This window comes from Hyposmocoma kahamanoa, unplaced genomic scaffold (assembly GCF_003589595.1).
Source record: "Hyposmocoma kahamanoa isolate Upper Pololo Valley unplaced genomic scaffold, ASM358959v1 202, whole genome shotgun sequence".
Taxonomy (NCBI): Eukaryota; Metazoa; Arthropoda; class Insecta; order Lepidoptera; family Cosmopterigidae; genus Hyposmocoma; species Hyposmocoma kahamanoa.
In genome coordinates this window covers 12,266,937-12,273,955 of record NW_020653726.1, presented here as the reverse complement: position 1 = coordinate 12,273,955, position 7,019 = coordinate 12,266,937, and positions in this window count along the sequence as shown.

The following is a 7,019-nucleotide window of genomic DNA, read 5'->3' as shown; positions in this document are numbered from 1 at the left end:
CATTTTAACATTTTGATGTGTAACAAAAATACAGGCCAAAATAAAAAAAATATCATAAATAATAAAAGAATTTTATATAGCACATTTATATGACCGGCCAATCTATCCCCAAACTTGTATATAATTATGTGTAGAGCCACTCTCACAAGTTGTATCATAAACGAAGTGGACGAAAGTAGGTTGTTACATCCTCACTTGTTGCTATACGTTACTTTAATAATAATAATGTAATAACGTGGCAGACAACCATATCCTGTACCTGATCTCTAACTAGGGAATACTCTGTACTATGTGTAGCATAGAAAAGTAATCCAGACCAAAACCAATTTAGAGTACAATTACATTCTAAATATCTCTTGATAATCTTCGTGTTCCGGCTGTCGTCGATTTCTATCAGTTGTCATTCGCAATTGGTGCAGACCGGATGCATGCACTCAATCGTCTTGGAGTAGAGTAGCAGCTACTACTGTTCGTTTTGGTTATATGGTATAATGTTTTTTGAAGGTCAGATAGATATTATATTGAAAATTAAAGATTAATAGCCAGAAAAGGACATTCAAATTTATCTTTAGTTATACAAAAGAAAAATGCTATTTAGTTCATAGGCACCGAGACCGTCCTTTCTTTCTATAACTCTTCCTCTAACGTGGAGTTGGAAATTTTTTGAATAGAAAAAAAGAAAATCTTTGATTGATGATTGTATTACTACATTATGTATAAGAGTAGAAAAAAAATACGGGGCTTAGAGAACATTTCGTGTGGCACAAATTTGTCAGCTATTTTCTCGCAGATGCCAACTTTGTCACAAAATAGCGATGGAAGCAATCTCTGATTGGAAGATATTGAAATGCGCCGAAATTACTCCAGCATTTGGTAGGTGCTTTTAAAAGGGCTGTCAGTTTTATATAATTAACATAACATTCATTAATTAAGACGTAGACAATAGTGTGGTCACAAAGAACATAAAATACTACGTACTTTCTCACTCTATATATTTTGTTAGGACTTCAAATGACGAGACAAATGAGTCGTGCACCTGGTGGTAAGCAACACGCCGACGCATAACAGTTACAGTGTCACTAAGAGAACTAAATCGCAAAGATCTGAGAGGCAATTCTACCGCGCCCGTCACCCTGAGACATAAAGTTGACAAGTCCCATCTGCCTGTAATTTCACCAGGACCCTTACTTACCCTTAAAATGGGAACGCAGTTATTCTTACATTACTGCTTGGCGGCAGTACTTCCTAAGACACACTATTTAACTGCCTCAGTGGCCGAACGGTTACCATGCTGGACTGCCACGCAGAGGTCCCAGGTTCGATTCCCGGGTCGAGAGAAATATTTATATAGCCTACATTTATTTCTCTCGTGAGTTTGGGTGTAATTTGTGGTTATCTTTGTGTGTGTCCATGGTACCCGCGATACAGGGTTTCCCTAGTCTGGGGTTATGAGTGTGCACGTGTTATTATTATTATTATTATTATTTCACAAGGAACTCTACTGATAAAGGTTTATGATTTATCACTAATACATGCCAATTTTGATTTACGATAGGATCTCGATTTTGGAAAAGCTACAATTATAATTGACTTGCAAGATATAATTACCACACACATACCAATACACAACGAGGGTTTCGAAGCACAGTGATATTTTTAGCCCCCGACGCAAAGAAAGGGAAATTATAGGTTTGAAACCTTTGTCTATGTGTATGTCTGTGGCATCGTAGCTCCTTAACAAATGGACTGATCTCAAACACTTAGCGAAATTCGTAAGTCTGCTGACTCGAACTACCATCCGATGCTAGAGCTGGTTTTGGGTCTTGTCAAGTCGAAGGAATTTTTGTTTCTTTCTTCGATCATTGTGTTAATAATTATGGCAACATAATAGTTGCAGTTGTAGCAGTAGAGCTTCTCGTGAAAGATTTCGTCCACAGGGAACTGCTACCACCTTACCTATTTCTGCCCCCGTTTATTGTGGTCATTACTGTGTTCCACTTTTGAAAGGTAAGGGTGCTGTGAAATTATAGGCACATGGCATTTGTCATATTACGTCTCACGGCGAAGGGCGCAGAGGCAGTGTACCCATAGATATAGTGTACCTCAAACCTTTGTGTTAATTTTTGTCAGTAATACTTTTTTAAAGTACGCATTTGACCTACATCTCATCTGATGAAAACGGACGATGAGGTTGACGATGCAGTACATAAACAATGCCTATTCACTCTCGCCTTAAAAAGGCTCAAGTTACAATACACAGTGAACAAGTTTGCAGTCAGGGAATTCCACTCCATAGCCGTTCGCCATATAAATGTGGAAGCGTAACGCTGCGTGTAAATACTTACTGGAGAATATTCAACAAAATACTAATTGTTATGTTAAATAATAGCGATTTTTTCTTTCCTAAATCGTGTACCTACACGACACTATAGGATTTCTTATCACAACATTATTCAGCGTTTTGTCAAATTTTAAATTTCCTGTCGTAAAAAAAATAGGCAGTCGGGATTCCCATACGTGATTCGATTTTGCTACATAACAGAATACAATTCCATGACTCGCAAAAGCCTGGTTCCATTTTTCCAATACGTTTACTTTTGATAAACAATTTATCCGCTACATAAAAACGGCATGCAGCAAGTAAATAAAAAGGAAACTATGTACACGTATAATTTTCGTGCTTATTGTATTTTTACACTGCTGCGCTAGGGTCTCCTTTCTAATGTTTATAATACCATTACCCAGCTTTCAACATCAAAATAATACGAATACTTCAATATATCCAACTCTTCCTGTCAATTACTTCTATCATATCAACTATACAATTAGCAAGAGGCGTTGCAACTGGATGAAACCATTGTTTATTTGGTATTCCTAGTCTCTCTCACCAGAATATGCAAATAGGACTAAAAGGGGATCAGTGATAAGGACTACTTAATCGCTATTGCCCACAAATGGATCCATCGTCTGTATTCATTGGTATCCACCTGTGTTATTGTAGCGGATTTATTACTGTTTTAGTCAGCAAGGTTTTACAACTTCTGGAAAAATACTTCCTCCACATTGTTCTATTATTTGCTATTCAGTGTCAAACATTTTCACTCTCACGTTAGTAGCAGTAGAGCTCCTTGTGGAAGAGTTCGTCCAGGGAAGTATTGCCATCTGTTTCTGCAGTGAAGCTCTAATATGAGCATTCCGGTTTTAAAGGGTAAGGGTGCTGGTGAAATTACAAGGTCATGGGACTTGTCAACTTATGTCTCAGGGTGACGGGTGCATTGGCAGTTCCCCTAAGATCTTTATGATTTAAAGATGTGAGTGGCACTGCAACTATTACGGACAGGCGTGTCTCTTACCACCAGGCGTACGACTTGTTCATCCCATCGTTTGGTACTATAAAAAAATCCCTGGTTTCAAGATCGTTACACCGTCTTAACGCGTATACCCGTCCTTTAGTACCTAACCCTTGTGTGACTAGACAATCAAGATGCATCGAATATCGTAAGAAGTAGAGTTCTACTTTAGCTTGGTGGTTTAAAGACCAGCTAGTAACAAGCACAGTAGAAGCAGTGATTTATACAGAATATTAACTAACCGTCTTTTACCCTACGCAGTTAACTGTAGGCGGGCCCTTTGACTAACAAAGTTAATGTTGTCATTGTTTCGTTATTGGTCTTTGACTGGCAGTGTAAATTAAACCAATAAAGTAGGTACGCTATTTATAAACTTACATTTCAATATTTAACCAAAACGGAGTTGTGCGGGTAGATAGATATATATGAATTTATATCGCCTTTTAAAACGCACTAAAATGAAAGAATTTACTGTTTCAGAAATGCATATACTGTATTTTTTACTCTTTTGTAAACAGGTTAAGAAACTTTGTAATAAAGTTGCAATGCTGACTGTTAAGACTGTTTTCTATTTTTGTCACTTTGATTCGTACTTTTAAAGTTACCTTTTGATTAGACACCGAAAAAAGCTTAAACAACCAATTCCTTACTTGGGTAATCACAAACTCTGATCATTTCGCCAACGTCAGAACAGCAAGAAAGTTTGATAACAAAATAAACAAAACATTAATTTATAACGTAAACACGTAAACAGATTACTATAAAACGCTACCCAAAGTAATAGGTACAGAACTCATAGAAAGTTAAACGTGCGATTTAATAAATAAAAAGTGTGAAGTACCAATTATTGCACTGTATCAACATTTAGGGGGAGTTACAATAACGACCTGTTGAAAATGTTGGTTGATGCGGTGTCCTCTTCTAACGCTATCGAATGCGTATTTTGCGTCTCTGTTACACCGGGGAAAAAACGCGCGAGATTATAGGTCGGTGCGAGGCGACCGCGCGAGCCGGCACTTCGGTACTCACTGGCTTTTCCTCGCCCTCGCGATCTATAAGCGCAGCCCGCCCACAGCGTACGAAGCCTGAATAAAGTAGGGCTGTAAATAGCGTGGACACTTGCCACCACCTGCCCTCGTGTCTCGCTATACGCACCCACACAATGCTTCCTCTTTATCTCCCCATAAATCAAACCTTGCACGTCGAAATATAGAAGAACCTCTGTGGTTATAATGAAACCTGAAGGGTGCTTCCGACGCAACGGAGACGGGGAACCTTTAACAGTTGCGAGCTAGTCCTTTGATCAGTGACGTGTGGTGTACCGTTCAATCACGTGTCACTTGACAAAGATTATTTCGGAAGGTGAACACTTCACACAGCTCAGCTGGTTGAATTGATCGTCGATTGTCTTTCCTTCTTTTGTTTTCTCTTTGGATGTTGCAGTTATGCCTAAGATTTGCCTACTGTGAGAAAAAACACCTTAGTTTTTGCTTTGGTTAACAAACGTAGTACTCTACATAGATCTAAAACATTAACATTAACGTCATGATTTAGTAACCTAAATCATCTTAGTATATACGCAGAAACTGGTGAAAAAGACTATCTAATCAAATTTTGTTGTAAATGCATCTGAAAACAGTACGCTCAAGGATTTTTCAGAATTTATTCTATCTAATGCGATTATGACTTTGTATATTATTTTGCTTCAAGTTGGTTTTAGAGTACATTGTCACGGAATTTAACATCGATTTTTGAACACATAACATTAAAGCGATGCTTTATAATCATACAAGTAATTTTTTTATAAAATTACAATCTATTTAATAAAAATTAAAGATGATTCATTATGGAAGATTTTACCCGTTTACTGTATTGTTTAATGTGTATTTAATACCTTGATGTTGAAACAAATACCTGTCCTGTTTTATTCATAGGTAGAAGTTAAAGGAAATAATACATGTATATTATAAATAATTCACAAAACAACCCTTAACCAACGAAATTAAGCAACGTACTCGGGACGAGCGTGAAAAGTGTGTCGCTTAACCACATGTTGCTTTACTCGTAAGGGTACATTTGTTATGCTTCATCGACGGCCTTTAAAAGAGGTTACTGTTGAGAACCCGTTGTAACGTTCTTTGGCATATTAATTATGGTAAATTTATATTAACGATGGTTTAAATGTCAATTAACTTAATGGACATACGAGTGGTTTTCAAGGCAAACAAAAAACTATTTTATTTAAAAAATATATATTTAGGATTCGTTTAATTTTCTACCTACTGTTATGGACTCTTTGATCCTTAGCACCGTAGCAGTAGGTACAAAATTGAACAAGTTATATTTTTTATTAAAAAAAAGCTATAACTTTTCATGTCCTGAAAACCAGCGATATGTTCTTACGTGAATCGATATATTTTGAATCATCGTTAAGTGCGGTAACTATTTTGTAAGATAATAAAAGGTAGCTGTGTAACCTTCAATTTACACTTATCTAAATAATCCACAAAAACTATCTCAGTCATGAAATAATGGTAACCATAGATTTGTTAATAAGAAGCATTAATCAAAAGGAAGAAAGATACAGTCATCATCCTTCTAATTATGGATTACTATTTCTGCCCGCAAGCAGTGAGCAATACTTTAGTCCGATTTTGAAAGGTAAAGGCGCTGGTGAAATTACAGGCACAAGGGACTTCATGTTGATGTCAACTTATGTTACCTGAGTAACGGGCGTAGTGACAGTGCTCCTCAGATCTTTGTGATTTAATGCTCTGAGCGGTCCTGCAACTGCGTGTCGCATCCCAACGGGTATACGATTTGTTCGTCTCGTCACTTGGCATCAGAAAAAAAATTACTAGCATAAAAGGTGCACTCTAATGCTCAAAATTATTATTTTTTTATGAACAGTATTTTTATAACAACAATAAAACTATTCCTACAATTGGAAATAAGTTATAAGTTACTCCCTAACCTTGTAAACACTCTAAAACAGCACTAGAAGGCATTCATCTACGATTTTAGAGAATTTATGCGAAAGAATTGGCACAATCATACCGTAAAAAGCAAAAATGTCTGGCTGAGCTCATAAGGTACAATTTGCCTACAGTAGGCACGCGTTGGACACTAATTAACCACTTCTATTATTCTGTGGTGCTATCTATGCGTTAAGGTACTTACCTCGTGCAGGTGTTTGTGAATGCATGAAAAGAGCCTCCTCGTGACATATACCTGTAACAGTGTGTTACGTGTTGAGACTTCTTAGAATGTATATGAAGTGGGAGTGACACAAAAGTGCAAATTTAATAGAATAGAATATAATTAATTTATTGTCTGACGGTGGTAACATTAAGGTCTTATGAACATAATTATACTCCTCGCAATCTATCCGCCATGGGCGTTCAATGTTTAAAGTATAAGTTAATTATGAAATTGATGTAAACTTATACATAAATCATATCAATAATTCATTATTACATTAATTTAATTTCATTAATATCTATTCACATTACTTATAGTCAGAAAATCCTTTAAACTGTAAAAACATTTTTTGATTACCCACATCTTAAAAGTTTTGTGAAAAGCCGCATCTCTCTCTTCGATTGGTGATCGTAGTTATGGTAACAAGCACGGAAGATAAAAAGAATGGAAGAGCCTCGATTAGTATCA